Source organism: Podarcis vaucheri, assembly GCF_965113315.1.
Source record: "Podarcis vaucheri genome assembly, chromosome: W".
NCBI classification, from domain to species: Eukaryota; Metazoa; Chordata; class Lepidosauria; order Squamata; family Lacertidae; genus Podarcis; species Podarcis vaucheri.
The window spans coordinates 10,712,865-10,731,383 of NC_138757.1; the positions used below are offsets into that span (position 1 = coordinate 10,712,865).

An 18,519-nucleotide genomic window follows, 5' to 3' on the forward strand; every position below is an offset into this window, starting at 1 on the left:
AATCTCTCACTGCCTCCATTTCTTCCCCATCTATTTGCCAGGAGGTGATGGGCCCCGTGGCCATGATCTTCGTTTTTTTGATGTTGAGCTTCAGACCATATTTTGCCGTAGTTCAAATCAATTAAGTAGTTGGAATGAATTAAATGAATAAAAGTTGTAGGAATAAATTTTAAATGAAATGCAAATGACAGCAGTTGGAGCAAATTTCAATGAATTAAATGAATGAATTGGATGAATGGATTGAATAAAGTAGAAGGCTACAACCACGCAGCGATGCCGAAGAAGCTTAATCACAGCTGCACAGCTCCGAAAATAGGCACAAAATATCCCCCAGTGGACACGACGCTGTAAGGGCAGATTGCCAGCGACGCTGGAAAGTGTAGCCCTAATCGCGCACAAAGTAACTGTGGTAGCTAACACTATGTAACCCTTAAGGTTAAAGAAACAATCGAATGGCAGGCAGAGAGTTGCCTCACTTACCACTTTATGAAGAAGAATCTGCATGGGATGGGGGTAGGTCAAGGATTTGAGAATGGTATGGGTGCAATATATTCTGAACAAAAGGTTAAGTTAACTGTAAATAATGTGATAACGGAAGAATTTAAAATTGAAAAAGGGACACGACAGGGGTGCCCAATTTCCCCATTACTTTTTATATCAGTCCTGGAAGTTTTGCTGAATATGATTAGAAGTGATCAGTTGGTTAAAGGGGTTCAGGTCGGAGCTAAACAGTACAAATTAAGGGCCTTTGCAGATGACTTGATACTTACTTTACAAGAGCCAGACACCAGTACGAAAAGGGTTCTAGAACTAATTCAAGAATTTGGTCAAGTTGCAGGATTTAAGTTGAATAAACAAAAAACTAAGGTATTGGAGAAAAACTTAACAGCTATTGAAAGGGAGAGGTTCCAGAATGAAACAGGGTTGACTGTGGTTAAGAAGGTGAAATACTTGGGGATTAACATGACATCCAAGAATGTGAATTTATTTAAAGATAATTATGAGAAATGCTGGACAGAAGTTAAAAAGGACTTAGAAATATGGTCAAATTTGAAACTTTCCTTGTTAGGCTGAATTGCTGTCATTAAGATGAATGTATTGCCTAGAATGTTATTTTTATTTCAAACATTGCAGATTATTGATAAGATGGACTGTTTCAAGAGGTGGCAGAAAGACATTTCGAAATTTGTCTGGCAGGGCAAAAAACCCAGAATAAAATTCAAAATTTTAACGGATGCAAAGGAAAGAGGGGGATTTGCCCTGCCGGACTTTAAACTTTACTATGAATCAGCAGCTTTTTGCTGGATGAAAGACTGGCTGCTCCTCGAGAATACAGATATTTTGGATTTGGAAGGTTTCAACAATGTATTTGGATGGCATGCATATCTATGGTATGACAAGGTTAAAGCTCACAAAGCTTTTAAAAATCATATCATTAGGAAAGCACTATATAATGTTTGGATTAAATACAAAGATTTGCTGGAAAACAAAACCCCAAGGTGGTTGTCCCCATTGGAAGCAAAAGCCGTGAAAAAGCTCAATATGGAGGCCAAATGACCAAAATATTGGGAAATTCTGGAACAGGAGGGAGATAAACTGAAACTACAGAGCTTGGAGAAACTGAAAGATAAAGTATGAGACTGGCTCCATTACTATCAAACAATGGAAGTTTACAAACAGGACAGGGCAATTGGCTTCCAGGTGGAAAAAATCAAAACTAGAAACAGAACTGTTAGAACCTAATGCTAAAAATTTGTCAAGAATGTATAACTTGCTGTTGAAATGGAACACAGAAGATGAAACAGTAAAATCAGCTATGATTAAGTGGGCACAGGACATAGGTCATAACATCATGTTTGCTGACTGGGAACAGTTGTGGACCACCGGTATAAAATTTACGGCATGTAATGCCTTAAAGGAAAATATTATGAAAATGATCTATTTTTTTTTAATAATAATTTTTATTGCATTTTTTCCAGATTACAGAAAGAACAAAAGGAAAAGCAGAATAGAAAAAAAGAAAGAAAAAAGAACAGAAAATCACATCCATTTCAACAGCTTATTTCAAATTTCCATTGGACTTCCCCACATCTCCCGCATAATGCATTCTTGATAATAAAGTCATCAGCAAATTATACCCTTATTTCGTGTGTTTCTTTATATTTTCAGTTGCAATTTAAGTTTAAATCTCTTATTCTCCATTTACTCTAAAAATATAACATGATATCATATTATGAAAATGATCTATAGGTGGTACATGACTCCAGTCAAGCTAGCAAAAATCTACCATTTGCCTGATAATAAGTGTTGGAAATGTAAAGAAACTGAAGGTACTTTCTATCACCTTTGGTGGACACGCCCAAAGATTAAGGCTTTCTGGGAAATGATATTGTCAGGGAACTGCCATCGGAAGGACAGGTGGTGGAAGGGCTCACGGAGGTTGGGAGAGACTCAGCAGCTGGAGTGGGAACCAGCAGGGGGAGAGGTGGGTCTCTGAGGGAAAGTGAGCAGGAGGGATGGCTCAGGGACACTTCCAGCGAGAACAGTGGGGAGGTTTCTGGACCTCCCATAGGGACACCCACTCCTCGCCGGAAACTGTCACGCCATGAGTCCAGAAGACGTGTTTCCGTTAAGGAGCTTTTATGTTGGAAGCGATTCCGAAAGCAACCACTGTCGGAATCTGCCAGTGACTAAAGGAGCCATGTTTGAGGCGCTCCGTCACAGACAGAGGTTTGTGGACTTGAGCAAACTCTGAGGGACTACAATTTTACGCACAAGCAGCTCATCATCCCATCACAGCATTCCGACAGTCTTTGAAAGCAGCTTGTGCAACAGAAGGCATCATGAGCAACCCAGTCGCCACCGGAGAAGCAGGAGCTGGAGCGGGTCCAAGCCCTGAAGAAAGGTACCGGGTGTTGGAGGTCCAGCTAGCGCTGCAGACGGTGAGGCTCGAGGAGAGGAGGGCTCAAGATGCAGGGAAGGGGAAGACCACCCCACTAGCCAGAAAGGTACCAGGATTGGTGCAGAAGTTTGGGGGGGAGCCCAAGGACTATCATGCCTTTCAGACAGAGATGCAATATGCCCTCAATCTGCAGTTTGATGACTTCCCTGACGAGGAATCGCGAGTGGCTTTCGTGATTGGGCATCTCGAAAAGGGGGCGAAAGACTGGGTTAGGCCCCTGATGGCAGCGAATAATGACGTCCTAAAGGACACGATGAAGTTTTTTCGCGCCATGGATCTGATGTTTTCCAGCGATATTGAGCAGGGAGTGGTGCGCAGACAGTTAATGGCTTGCAAACAGGGGAGCCGATCTGTCCGTGAGTACTGGACTGAGTTCACCATGTTGATCCACAGATTGGGGTGGGACCTATCGGCGGAACCCATTCAAATGCTGTTTGAAGAAGGGCTTTCTTCGGCTGTGAAAGACGAACTTTCCCGGGGGCCCAGGGCGGAGTCTATGGACCAGCTGACCAAATCCGCGCTGACCATAGGAGCGCGCCAGGAGGCGAGAGCCTTGGAGAGGCAGGAAGGGAAGGGGGAACGTTGGAAGGAGTTCCGCATTCCAGAGATTCCAGAGCCAACTTTCCCGCTGGCAGAGCCGATGGAAATCGGAACAGCGCGCGCGCGCGCAGTTTCAAAGCCCAGTGAAGGGGAAAAGAAGGAGGGGAAAGGCGCCAGGAAATGCTATCTCTGCCAACAGCCAGGTCACTTTGCCAGAGTCTGCCCCCAAAGAAAGGAATGGCAAGGGATGGCGGGAGCTGTTGGGGGGAGAGAGGAAGAAGTACCGGAGCAAGTAAAAGCCAACGCCTGGCTGCCACCGTCGGGGCACAGCAGCCAGGCCAAAGAGCAGTGAAAGTGCCCACGCCGGAACCTCCTAAACCAGCCCTAGTGATAGAGGTGTCGCTGGAGCTGCCAAATGGACACCCTCTAAAGATAAAGGCGCTGTTGGACTCAGGCAGCTCCGGCAATTTCATGAGCAAGGAGTTTGCAGCTGAACACCAGATACAGACCATCCCTTTAAGCAACCCCCTGCAGGTGACCACGATCGATGGCAGGGAGCTGTTGGGAGGAGAAGTTAGCCTACAGACCGTCCCAATGATAATGAAGGTGGCAAGACACACCGAACTGATAGCGTTTAATGTGGCCACCTTGGGAGGAGCTCCCATTATTTTGGGGATGAGCTGGCTAGCGTTACATGATCCGCTAGTGGGCTGGCATCAGAGAGTGGTTTCCTTTGGGTCAGCACACTGCCTAGAACACTGCAAAGAGGGAAAAGCTTCGGCAGGGGCCCGAGCCACGCTAGCAGGGACCGAAGGAATGGAGAAAGGGAAGGTGCCACGACAATACGCAGATCTTCGCAACGTCTTCAGCGAAAGGGAAGCTGACCAACTACCCCCGCATAGACCCTTTGACTGTCAAATCAATTTACTCCCTGGGGCACAGCTCCCAGTAGGCAAGCTGTATGCCATGTCAGACAGGGAGATGTTGGAACTAAGGGAGTTCATTGTCAAAAATCTGAAGAGAGGTTTCATCAGAGAGTCCAGAGCGGTGGGAGGCAGCCCAGTGTTTTTTGTGGATAAAAAAAACACGGACAAGCCGAGGCTGGTCGTGGACTTCAGGGCCGTGAATGCCGTGTCAGAACCAGTGGCCTTCCCTATGCCCAGGATTGACGACATTTTGACAAGGGTGCGGAAGGGAAAGATTTTTACAAAGCTGGACCTAAGGGGGGCGTACAACCTGATACGAATAAGGAAGGGGGATGAATGGAAAACCACCATGTTCACCCCATTGGGGGCATTTGAATATCTCGTTATGCCCTTCGGTCTACAAGTAGGCTCAGCGTGTTTTCAATCGTTTATGAACCACGTCCTGGGGCCGTTGCTTTACAAGAATTGCGTGGCCTTCTTAGATGACGTGTTGGTGTATTCAGAGAATGAGGAGCAGCATGTGAGAGATGTCAGAGAAGTGTTGGGCAGACTGCAAGTGAACCAGCTGTGGGTGAAACTGGAGAAGTGTCAGTTTCATACCAAGGAGGTGGAATTCCTGGGGTACCGCCTGTCAGACAAGGGATTGGCCATGGATCCAGGCAAGGTCCAGGCGGTGCTGGAATGGAAAACACCCAAAACAAAGAAGGATGTGCAGAGATTCCTAGGGTTTGGGAACTTCTATCGTAAGTTCATCAGAAACTTTGCCCACCTGACGGCTCCCATTACGGACTGTCTCAGCAGTAAGAAGAAATTTGTTTGGACGGAGGAGGTGGAGCGAACATTTGAGGAACTAAAAAGGGCCTTCGCCTCTGAAGAACAGCTCCTGCATGTGGACTTACAAAAACCGATGAGAGTGGAAACGGACGCATCAGACAGAGCGATCGGGGCGGTGCTTCTGCAGCCGGGGAAGGAGGAGTCAGAGTGGAGACCGTGTGCCTTTTTTCCGCGAAAACTGAACAAATCCGAGAGGAACTACACGGTGTATGACCGAGAACTACTCGCTATTCATGAGGCTTTCCGGAGATGGAGGCACCTGCTAATTGGCGCACAACATAAGGTGCAAGTGTGCACTGACCACAAGAACCTAGAGTATTGGAGAACGGCACGAGTGCTCAACCAACAGCAAGTGAGATGGGCCCAGGAGTTCTCCAAATTTAACTTTGAGATTTGTTACGTGCCAGGCCCAGAGAACATTAGGGCAGACGCTCTCTCACGCAAACCTGAATATTTGGAGGGGGAAGGAGCACCCGAAGAGAGACATGTCATTCCAGAGGACCGCTGGGTGTGTGGGGCGGCATTGGTGGGGCAAAGAGAACTGGTAGAGGGAACGGAGAATGATGAATACGCCCAGGACAAACTCAGGGGTCTCAGGAGGGAGGGAGACAAGCCCGGAGGTTTTGAGGAAAGAAACGGGACATTGTATTACAAGGGGGCACTGTATATACCTGAAGGAGAATTGAGGGGGAGAGTACTCAAGCAGTTGCACGATAGCCCCACAGCGGGGCATTTTGGGCAGCACAAAACCATGTGGTTGGTCACCAGGGAATTTTGGTGGCCCAAGGTCAGGGAAGATGTACGGGAGTATGTGAGAGGGTGTGACCAATGCCAGCGAGCCAAAGGGGAGAGGCGGGCACCGGCGGGGTTATTAGAACCGCTACCCACACCTGAAAGACCATGGGAGGCAGTGTCAATAGATTTTATGACTGATCTGCCGAAGTCCAAAGGGAAAACAGCCATCATGGTTGTGGTAGACCTGTTAACCAAAATGGGCCACTTTATAGCTTGCTCACATGCAGTCATGGCAGAAGAAACAGCTAAATTGTTTGTAGAACATGTTTTTAGGTTGCATGGCACCCCCTTGAGGGTGGTTTCAGACCGAGGGAAACAATTTACGTCCAGGTTCTGGAGGAAGCTCATGAGCTTACTGCATGTAGAGGTCAATTTTTCGACTGCCCGGCATCCTGAAACCAACGGGCAGGCGGAAAGAGCAAATGGTATCCTCCAGCAATACCTGAGGTGTTATGTCAATGACAGGGAGAATGATTGGGTGGAGAAGCTGGCGTTGGCGGAATTTGCCTACAACAATGCGGAGAACGTGTCCACAGGGATGAGCCCCTTTTTGGGTAATTACGGGTGTCATCCCAGGGCTTTCCCCGGGGGAGGAGGGGAGAGATGGAGTGTCCCGGCTGCCGAACAGTTTGTAGAAGAAATGGAAGCGATCCATCGTCAGCTCCAACTCAACTTAGAAAGGGCCAAGGAGGAGTATAAGAGGCAGGCAGACAAAAACAGAAGGGAAGGTGAAACCATTAGGGTGGGGGATCAGGTGTGGCTGTCAACCCAAGGGTTACCGTTTAAAGGGGGTTGTAAGAAGTTAAGACCCAAAAGATTGGGCCCATTTGAAGTCATGCAACAGGTCAACCCCGTGGCTTTCAGACTCCGGTTACCGAACCACATGAAACTGCACCCAGTATTCCACAGGTCGTTACTGTCACCGTATAAAGGGGACCGAGAAGGGAGGGTCACTTGGGGACCAGCAATGGAGGAAAGGGAACACAGCAGCCATGTGGCGGAGATCATCGACTCCAGGTGGAAGGGGGATCAAGTGGAGTATTTGGTAATGTGGGAAGGGGAACCGGAGTCAGAAAACACCTGGGTCATGGCAGAGGATGTCAATGACGAGGTCTTAATAGAAACTTTCCATCAAAGGTTCCCACGGAAACCTCAGCCTGTAGCGAGGTTCCGGAGGGAATACTTTGGCACCACCGGCGAGGAAGAGGAGTTGGAGGGGTTCACAGAATCGGAGTTGGAAGGAGGAATAGATACCGAGGAGGAGGAGGATTCGGAGACCAGGAACTGCAACCGATGGAGGGAAATGTTCGAGACGTCTGAAGATGAAGGGGATTCTTTCCGGGGTTTTACCTCCTCACCGCCCAGAGGAAAGGGAACGGGAGGGGGTGAAGGGGGCCCTGGAGGGGAGGTGGATGTCAGGGAACTGCCATCGGAAGGACAGGTGGTGGAAGGGCTCACGGAGGTTGGGAGAGACTCAGCAGCTGGAGAGGGAACCAGCAGGGGGAGAGGTGGGTCTCTGAGGGAAAGTGAGCAGGAGGGATGGCTCAGGGACACTTCCAGCGAGAACAGTGGGGAGGTTTCTGGACTTCCCATAGGGACACCCACTCCTCGCCGGAAACTGTCACGCCGTGAGTCCAGGAGACGTGTTTCCGTTAAGGAGCTTTTATGTTGGAAGCGATTCCGAAAGCAACCACTGTCGGAATCTGCCAGTGACTAAAGGAGCCATGTTTGAGGCGCTCCGTCACAGACAGAGGTTTGTGGACTTGAGCAAACTCTGAGGGACTATGATTTTACGCACAAGCAGCTCATCATCCCACCACAGATATATAATGAAATGAAAAAGGTACTTAAATGTACTTTCCCTAAGAAACCAGAGGCCTTTCTCTTGGGCATGGTCGGCCAATTGGTGTTAAAGAAAGATAGAACTTTTTTTATGTATGCCACAACAGCAGCAAGAATACTCATCGCAAAGTATTGGAAGACACAAGATCTACCCACTCTGGAAGAATGGCAGATGAAGGTGATTGATTATATGGGACTGGCTGAAATGACCGGCAGAATCCGTGACCAGGGGAAAGAGACGGCGGATGAAGACTGGAAGAAATTTAAAATATATCTTAAGAAACATTGTAAAATTAATGAATGTTAAAATGTTGAAGTTTTTGAAAAAAAGGGGATTACAGCTGCCAAAGATTAAGTAAAGGGAAAGAATAAAGAAAAATTGGATAAAATTAAGGGAGAGGATTTGCTGAAACAAATTTGGAAATAGGGATGCAGAAAGGGGAGGTATGGGGAAGTCGGTGAAGTAAGGTTTAAGAAATAAGGATTTGAAATTATACATGTTTGTTTATGTGTTTGTTTGTTTTTATTGTGTTATGTTTGTGTTATAAAAATTGTGAAAAACTAATAAAAAAATATTTTTTTTAAAAAAGAGAGTTGCCTCACTTAAAATGGCCCCTATAGAGCGACCACGTGGTCCGTTCGAAATGGTGGCCGCAAGCGCCTGCAACCTAGGCAACCGCCAGCGCTACGCTCAGCACACACAACCCCTGAATGTTGCGACCACTAGAGCAACCAGTAAAAGAACCCCGGAAGCAAGGGAAAAAATTGAAAGCCACTTGTAAAAAGCCCCCTTTTGATTCCCGGCGTGTGTTTTTAAGCTCCTGTGTTACGCAGGGAAACCGAGATGTTACCGTAGCAGCGCTAATCACTCCCAGATAAGCCGAACCCCTTCAGCCGCTAGCCAGCCCGATGGGCTAAAAGCTACCTAAGAGCGAGTGCGATCGGAAAAGTGCAGCACCTTCACCAGCCCCCGGTGCGCCCCGGCGCTGTTTAAAACCGCACTAGGTCTTTCGAGCCCGTAGCCCCCCCGCCGCTTGCTATCTCCGATATTTTCAACCTTCCGTGAGCGCTGCTGCAGCTCACGACCGTGGATCCAATGTTCAAGTCCTTGCAACTGGGAAGCGAGGTAGTAGGGCGATCCCAGGAGGGCAAAGGGGAATTCCAAGCAAGCCGCTGCAGAAAGGAGACTCGGCAGAGGCTTAGAAGCCAAGCGAAGGCTGGCAAACGGTGCCCAAGGAGGCTCAGCGCTGGCGTACCCAGCAAAGCCTCAAGAATTGAAGATGATAAGAAAAAACCCGTCGGCACTCAGCAATAGGACCTCAGCAGAGCGCGATCCCTTTGGCGACCGGGAGAACAGCGCGCAAAGGGGACGAGCCGGCCGGCTCGAGCGCAACGTTTCGAGAGGCACCCACAGCTTCCAGACGGCAAGATGGATCCTCACCAGAAAACCAGCAACAAAAACCTGCAAAATACAAGGCAAGATCAAATGCAACCGCAAAACAGCAATGAAAACTAGCACAGAGAACTAAGAAGACCAAACTGCAGCTGTGGGCGAGGACGCAAAGGGGAGGCCCTGGGCCTGACGCGGCCTGAGGATTCCCCAGATCACGCAGGGCCGAAGCCAGCCCCGCGCGGAAGTTGGTGGGTGTGAACCCGCAACCCCCCCTTCCTTATTTCGGGAGTGGCTTTCTAATAAGTTTGGTATAATAGGCATATTTAACTGTGACTGCAGTACTTGCTGAAGCTGCGACACATATTGAGAGCTCTCTCTCTCTCTCTCTCTCTCTCTCTCACACACACACACACACAAGTATTTATAAATACTTACGGTTAGCCACTATTGCTGAGGCTGAGCCCCATTTATGTTTGTGGTGTCAAATTAAGAACTGCTATTAAAAATGTGTTATTAACAACGTGTCACTGATGTGAATTGTGTATTGGTTCATGTGTTTCAAAAAAAATAAATATAAAGTGCTGCTGCATGGGGGGTGGGGTGACTAGCCATTCTGCTTTTACCCCTGTAACCCAGCTTCCAGGAGCCATTTGGCTCCTAGCTTTTCTATCTCAGTTTCTAACACTGCTGGCTTACTAGTACTACATGTGAATCAGATCTAGGGGTCTTAATGGACCACAAGCTTAACATGAGTCAACAGTGTAATGCAGCAGCAAAAAATGCTAATGCTACTCTAGGCTGCATCAACAGAAGTATAGTGTCCAGATCAAGTCATAGTACCACTCTATTCTGCTTTGGTCAGCCCAACCAGTTGATCAAGGGTCTAGAAACAAAGCCTTATGAGGAATGGTTGAAAGAATTGGTAAGTTTAGCCTGAATAAAAGGAGACTGAGGGGGAGATATTATAACCATCTTCAAATATCTTAAGGGTTGTCACATGGAAGAGGGAACAAGTTTGTTTTATACAGCTCCAGAGGGTAGGACATGAATCAATGGCTTCAAGTTACAAGAAAAAAGATTCCGATTAAACATCAGAAAGAACTTTCTGACAGTAAGAGCTGTCTGACAATGGAATGGACTCCCTCGGGAGATGGTGGAGTCTCCTTCCTTAGAGGTTTTTAAGCAGAGGTTGGATGGCCATCTGTCAGGGATGCTTTAGCTGAGATTCCTGCATTGTAGGGGGTTGAACTAGATGACCCTTGGGGTCCCTTCCAACTCTATGATTCTATAACTATTGCTCTACCATTGAGATTTTCCCCACCACCAACATCCTATAATGCACTGCAGATGAGCTACATGGCCAGAGGTTTAGGATTATGATCTTAGGCTGCACAAAAGCTCAATTAGTTGCACATCAGGCAATATACAAATTTCAGAATGGGAAACCTGACCAGGTACAGAAAAACAGAGCCCAGTGTCTTAGCAAAGCTCCAGAATACAGACCTGCCTGCATTCCCATGTAATTCACTGGGCAATCTGTTTTTTCGCAACAGAATTCACAAGACGGCTGTGGCGTTTGCCCGTTCGTTTGAAAATATCTGTACAGGGGGAGAGAAAGAGTTAACAGGTAGACCAATAGAAAAGCCAGAGGCCGAGCCTACCTGTTTATAAAAGGGCTTAGCCCTAGGGTTGGTTTTAGTGGGTTGGTTGGTTGGGAAAGGCAGCTGGGAAAGCAGTTGGCAGACAGTTGGAAATAGACAGTTAGTGCAGTTGGTTCTTGTGTGAGGGGAGGTAGAAGAGTTAGAGACAGAATAAAATAAGACTAAGAAGGTAAAGAGTAACAACGTTTGGAATGCAGTTAAAGTTTATTTGTGTTTTGCAATAAACTACACTCTTCTTTGTTAACTTAAGAACCTGACTGAGACTAAGTGATTTACCGGGGAGGACCTGGTTGGTGGCAGCGGATTAGTGGTGTACGGGTCAATAGTCCGTGAGACAACCGGGGACTCCGTATGAACGCCACAATGGCTTCTTGGAGTTCTGCTTGGGCCACATGTAAAAGGGTCCAAACCTCAAATCTATAAATTGCACCTGCAAAACTACAGGAGGTTCAGCTCAGTTCTTGGAGCACCAGCACAGCACAGCTCCCAATGGTCATAATCTTAACAATTTTGCCCAAAGATAATTTTCAACTTGACAGTGCTGGAAAACTGCTAGTAACATTACACAGCAAACACTTGAAAGAAAATAGGACTTCCGGTTGAGCGCGATCCCGTCGTAAGCGGGGATTTTCCAGGGGGAGAATCCCGTGCTTTTTGGAGAAGAAAAGGGGTGATACAGGGTGCAGTAGCCCCCTAATTTAAGCTCTGGTGGGTGTCCAGAGTCTCAGGTTCCCGCTGGTGCCGAAGCGCTAACCACCCGGCCGTCAGGTAACTCCTGACAGGAGCAAAGAGTACGGCGGAGTGGAGAAGCTGGCAAAGGGAAGGCATTAACTATCTCCGGAAAGCGAAGCCCCGAGCTTGCAAGGAAAGCGCTTGATTCTCAAACGCAAGAAATTCGGTCCCAAATTGGCTATATTTAATGGATATAAAATAAGGAAGGATTCGGAAATAAAAGAAAACATATTTACGGAGGTCAGCTGTCATCTGAAATCAGTTTCAACGCAGCAACGCATGCAGAGCTGGAGATGGTTGTAAGTTACCACTAGTGGCTATTGTTTCCGTCTCTCCCAGAAACTTTTTAAGAAGTAACTTTTTAAGAGTTACAGTGTTATAAAGAGACTGCTAAAGTAAAAAGGGGGGAGCAGAAGCTACTATTATGAATCTTTAAGGTTTTCGATGTAACGGAGGGAGAAAAGATAAGACTAAAGAATCTTTTCAGTTTCACTTTTTAAAAAAACTGCGCAACGGAGGGAGAACTTCCGACTCCATTGTTACTTTTCCTAGATCAAAGTTACCAGCTACGACTGAGGAAAACGTTGGAAAAAGAAGGAAAATCACTACTTTTTGGCTTGTTTTTTGAACAGCTATTATAAACTAATTATATGAACCTGGCCACTATTATTAATATTTGACTTTGTGTGAGGTTTAAAGAATTTTGAAACTTTTAAGGTTACCCCCCCATCTTTGGATCCGGGCCCCTAGTGGAAATAGAAGGATATTACAGTTTGTTTGTTTTTCTGTTTTTCCTGCTTGATTTTTCCTGCTTGATTTTTCTTGCTTGATTTTGCTTGATTTCTGGTTTTAATATATTTGGAAAAGATTAGTTTTTATTTTTTAATCTTTGGTCGCCCTGGGATTTTCTCTTTGGAAATAATATCTTTGCACCAGGATATAATTTGGTTTTATAATTTTTCTTTTTTTTCTACTCAAGTACACAGGATCTGCAGTTTATTTTTTATTTTTTATTATATTATATATTTTTTACTTATTGGGCTTACAACTGATTATTTGGAAAGTACTACTTGTGGATTAATTTTGATTTGAATAATTTCCAGAAATACAATTGGATTAATTTTGGTTAGATGACTTCGCAGAAGCATAATTGGAATATAACTGGATTATAAAGGGATTACAAGTGTTTATATGAGGATTAGCCTAATTGGTGGCAAGAAGATCAGTTATAAATTGGTTGCTACTTATTTCTCACTGTTCTTTTGTTTCCAAAGATTCGGTTGGATTACAAAAATTTACAAAGTTATAAACTTCTGGAAAGTTTAAAATTGGATTTGGAAGTATTATTTCTGTACCTGGTCAGGTTTCCCATTCTGACCCATATCATTGCTAAATACAGATTATAAAATTTTTGCAGGAATTCTAGCAAAAAGAATGAAAAAGATATTACAGGAAATTATTCATAAAGATCAAGCAGGTTTCCTTCCAGGCAGACAGACGAAAGATAATATAAGAAATATAATTAATACTTTGGAGTATCTGACTGCTAGGAATGAGAAACAAGCTATTCTTATGTTTGTAGATGCAGAAAAGGCCTTTGATAACATATCATGGGAATTTATGTTAAAAAAATTAGAATATATGGATGTTGGAAAAGACTTTTACAACGGAATAAGAGCAATATAAACAGAACAGAGAGCAAAGCTGATTGTAAATAATGTGACTACGGAAGAAGTAAGGATATCTAATGGTACAAGACAGGGATGTCCTCTTTCGCCACTGTTATTTATACTGGTCCTGGAGGTTTTCTTAAGTTCAATCAGACAGAATGAATTAATAAAAGGGGTGGGAGTAGGTCAGAATGAATATAAAGTTAAAGCCTTTGCTGATGATCTGGTAATAACGATAGAAGAACCAACTAAAAGTATGAAAGAAGTTTTAGAGGAGATAGAGCAATTTGGACAGGTGGCAGGGTTCATATTAAATAAGAAAAAAAACCAAAATAATTGCAAAAAATATGGATCAAAGTATGTTAGAAACAATACAACAACAAACAGGGATAGAAGTGGTGAGGAAAGTGAAATATTTGGGAATATGGCTTACTCCCAAGAATATTGATTTGTTTCAAAATAATTATGTACCGGTGTGGAATGGAATAAAAAAAGACCTTGAGGGGTAGGGAAGGATGAAATTATCCTTTTGGGGTAGAATTTCAACGATTAAGATGAGTGTACTTCCAAAGATGTTAATTTCAAGATATATCTGGCAGGGTAAGAAGCCGAGAATTCAATTTAAGTTATTAACAGATGCGAAGGAAAGAGGAGGCTTCGCCTTGCCAGACTTGAAATTATACTATGAAACGTCATGTCTCTGTTGGTTGAAAGAATGGATAAAATTAGAAAATACAGAATTGTTAGATTTGGAAGGATTTGACAACAGATTTGGATGGCATGCGTATTTATGGTGTGTGTAATGGTTCTAGGGGTTGCTCGTGCGTAAATCGGCGCCACACCTGGCTGGGTTGCCTGAGTGAACCCTTTCTGTCTGGACAGCCACTCGCCCGTGGCTGTCTCAATCGCTGGCAGAATCCGTCAGTGGGCATTTCTTGAACTTCTTCCAGCAAAGAAGCTCTTTGACGCCTAGTCGACGCCTAGTCTCCCTGCGCGGAAGCCTTCTGTGCAGGGAGGGTGTGGGCAGCAGAGGACCCATGCTCTCCCTGCTGGTACCCGGCGAGGAGTCATGGAGCCACCTCGCCGATTCCCCCATCTGCCCCCCTTCTCCACTGGTGCTACGCTGATTTCCTTCCCCAGAAGATATGCTGCTTCTCTCCCTCCCGGGACGCTCTCCGGAACCTGTCTGGAGCCCTCCCTCTCCCTCTGGCTCAGATGGCAGTTCCCTGACAGTGTGAGAAGAAGAAAAATCATAAAGGTTTTGAGAACCACATCTTCCGGAGATCTTTAATTGAAATTTGGGATAGGTATAAAAACCTATTAGAACCAAGAGTTCCACACTGGTTATCTCCGTTAGAGGTTAGGAGTGTAAAGAAAATCAATATGAGAGGGAGTTGGATCACATACGGTGAGTTGATAGTTAAAGAAGGAGGAAAATGGAAAATGAAATCTTATGAACAAGTTAAAAAGTATGATTGGTTGCATTACTTCCAAGTAAATGAAATGTTTAAAAAAGATCTTAAGGAGAAAGGATTTGTAGAAAAAGACTCAAAATTTCAAACAGAAATAATAAATAATGACTGTAAAATTTTGTCAAAAATGTATAAAATGCTGTTGGAATGGTATACGAAGGACGAGGAAGTAAAGTCAGTTATGATACATTGGGCCAGAGATTTTGGATATAATATACAATTGGATGACTGGGCAAAAGTATGGAAGGAAAATATAAAATTTACAGCATGTACTGTGTTAAAGGAAAATGTTATGAAAATGGTATATAGATGGTATATTACACCGGTTAAATTAGGGAAAAATGTTCAAAACATGTAATAAATGTTGGAAATGTAAAGAAAAAGAAGGGACATTTTACCATATGTAGTGGGAGTGTAAGAAAGTGAAGAGTTTCTGGGAGATGATATATAATGAATTGAAAAAGATGTTGAAATATACATTTGTAAAGAAACCAGAAGCTTTTCTTTTAGGAATAGTAGGAAATGAAATAAATAGAAAAGACTGTAAACTTTTCCAATACGCAGTGACAGCGGCACGAATATTAATGGCCTAAAAATGGAAACAGGAGGAACTACCGATCCTTGAAGAATGGAGAATGAAACTGATGGATTATGCAGAACTGGACAAACTAACTGGGAAGATTAGATATCAACGAGACCATAAGTTCATCGAGGACTGGGGAAAATTTGTAGAATATCTGAAAAGTATATGTGATGAACAAACAACGCTTGTGGGATTTCAAGAAGCTCTGTGAAAGTTGGAGGAGTATTGTAAAAAAGTAAATAAGATTGGGAGGGTATATTAAAAGGCAATATCAAATTTAGAAAATGCGTAACCAAAAATTGAATACGGATGATTGACAGATAAGCTGAGGGAAGTCCAAAAGGGAAAATTTGTGATAAATTTTTGATATGGTATTTATGTATATTTGTATTGAAAATTAATAAAAATTATTATTTTAAAAAAACAAAAACACTTGAAAGAAAATAAGATGCAGAAACCCGAGCCACTTGTAGAATCAACAGTGCCATCAAGCAGAGGTGGGCGAAGGAGCAAGAGAAGGAGAGTGGCAGCTAGGAATCCATGCAAAACATCTGCTTAATAATAAAACCTTCAAAAAGCATCTACTGCATTTCCCCCCACCCCATTGCCGCCTCCTCCTCCAGAGGAGTCACTGTAGACTTGATTTATTGCCCAGATAAGCCTGGCGTCCAGCCCGCTTCCAAAGCTGCGCCAGGTCTCTGCTTCACAGTCCGCATTCCGATGCTCTGAGCAAACAGCAGAGCCCGGCAGCGTTCAGAGAAAGCAGTCTTCTGTGCTTCTGTGCTTCAGTGTGCATGATACAGAATCTCACACAGAGGTGCTAATAACTAAAAGCAGCTTTATTTACAGCAAAGCTATCCATTGTCTATCACAGCATGTCTGCTTCACGTAAAAGCGAAAGCAGAAGAGAACAAAGGACTGAGACTCTCAGAAGTGATGCAGAGTCTCTCCGCCCCACAGTAGGCAGGACGCACACTCTGAGCTGTTTAACCCTGTAAGCTCAGGTTCTCCTCACAGACACAGTGTGCGTTCTCTCTCTCTCTCTCTCTCTCTCTCTCTCTCTCTCTCTCTCTCTCTCTCACACACACACACACACACACACACACACACACCTGCAAACCCTTCAAGATTCCCTTTGCTTTCTACACCTTTGTGGATACACAGAGAGAGCATCCTGCTCAAATGGCGGTGGGGTGGGAGGGAACACAAACCTGCTACCTAAAGCTCTTCAGCTATGGCAGAGCACTCCAGGAATGCAAGGCAAGGTTTCCTGACAAATAGCAGAGACTGAGGGGAGGGGGGCTGCAAACTTCTCAAGCCTTTCCACAGCATACACTGCCCAACAGACTTTCCTACCCCAGTTCACAACAGCATGCATCACACACAATTTTTGGGGGTAATATTTTTCAGCCGTTGCCCACAGCTGCCTCTCTTCTTCTTTTGCAAAGCAATCCAGACACCAACAAAAAGGGCAAGTCTGTGAGTGCAGACCAGCGCTCAGTAGAGTGCTGACATAGGAAGTGTTGATTCACATGCATGCATGCAAGGACCTGATGTCATTTCAGTAACTGGGGTGGAAGGTATGTTTTTCCAGCAGTAGGTAAAGGGAGGGAGGGAGGGAGGGAGACTCCAGAACACTCGAGAGTCTTACATGCCAGAGGCTGTTTACAACACGTATTTTAAAGGGGGGGGGGCAGATAAAACCTGTGGAATAAGCCCATTGCTACACATCAGGGAGTCATGCTTTGGTACAGAAATTAAATCCCTAGAGTGAAGAATGGGAAGCCAACAGGAAGTGCAGCCAATATGACTGCAGTGTACATTTCCAGACAAGGCTCTTCTAAGTCAGAGATGCAGAAATAAGTGTACAGAAACACACTCCCTTGAGTGGGTTTTTTTTTTGGGGGGGGAGCATACATCCAAGAAGATGGATTGTTCCCTTCTAAAGATTCCTCCTCAAGATTTGAGGGGTGAGGCAATTAATTACCTTCCTGTAACTAGCACTAAGTAAAATCTCTCTCTGCAGTTACAACCCCATTTAAAATTAAGGGTGCAGTGACATCTTTATCTTCTCCAGGGCAACGACAACAGGAAAACAAATAGAACCTAGAATCATAGAGTTGGAATAGACCACAAGGGCCATCGAGTCCAACCCCCTGCCAAGCAGGAAACACCATCAGAGCACTCCTGACATATGGTTGTCAAGCCTCTGCTTAAAGACCTCCAAAGTAGGAGACTCCACCACACTCCTTGGCAGCAAATTCCACTGTCGAACAGCTCTTACTGTCAGGAAGTTCTTCCTAATGTTTAGGTGGAATCTTCTTTCTTGTAGTTTGGATCCATTGCTCCGTGTCCGCTTCTCTGGAGCAGCAGAAAACAACATTTCTCCCTCCTCTATATGACATCCTTTTATATATTTGAATATGGCTATCATATCACCCCTTAACCTCCTCTTCTCCAGGCTAAACATGCCCAGCTCCCTTAGCCGTTCCTCATAAGGCATCATTTCCAGGTCTTTGACCATTTTGGTTGCCCTCCTCTGGACACGTTCCAGTTTGTCAGTGTCCTTCTTGAACTGTGGTGCCCAGAACTGTACACAGTACTCCAGTACCTGTTCACCTATCAGTTGAATTTTTCAAACCAACCCCAAACATCTTTTCTGTGCCCCACCCCCAACCACCACACACATACACACAAACAAACAAACAAACAAACAAACACACACACACACAGAGAGAGACACTGTGAGGAGAATCAGAACTTACAGGGTTAAACAGTTCTGTGTGACATCTCACATTCTGAGGCGTGGTTTTGTTCACATACGGGAATCTTTCTTTGTGTTTGAGTTTACTTTCGTTTTTGGCTGAAAGCCGTGAGGATGTCTGTTCTCTCACCGGGCTGATTTACGATGTTTTTCTTCTCATTAAAGACTGTTAGAGATTAGCACAAAGCCGGTGTGCAGTCTCTGATTTATTATACACACACAAGGCACCTTTTCTGCTGCTGCTATACTCTGCGTTACTCTGCTAAGAGCTAAGAAAGAGAGCTCAAGATTTCTATCAGCACAAGACGTCTATCGGCACAGGGAGAAGCGTGCCGGGCGCCATTA

General features: G+C 44.8%; 2 protein-coding genes across 2 annotated transcripts in view; both read right to left on the minus strand.

Moving 5' to 3' along the window:
• LOC309523255 (uncharacterized protein) overlaps window positions 1–18,519 on the minus strand; it is a gene marked incomplete at its 3' end in the record, with an annotated part of 579,053 nt that overhangs the window by 250,394 nt on the left and 310,140 nt on the right. The gene's annotated exons all lie outside the window — the stretch shown is intronic.
• The window catches only part of LOC309523309 (uncharacterized protein), a 38,319-nt gene that overhangs the window by 290 nt on the left and 19,510 nt on the right, over window positions 1–18,519 (minus strand). The gene's annotated exons all lie outside the window — the stretch shown is intronic.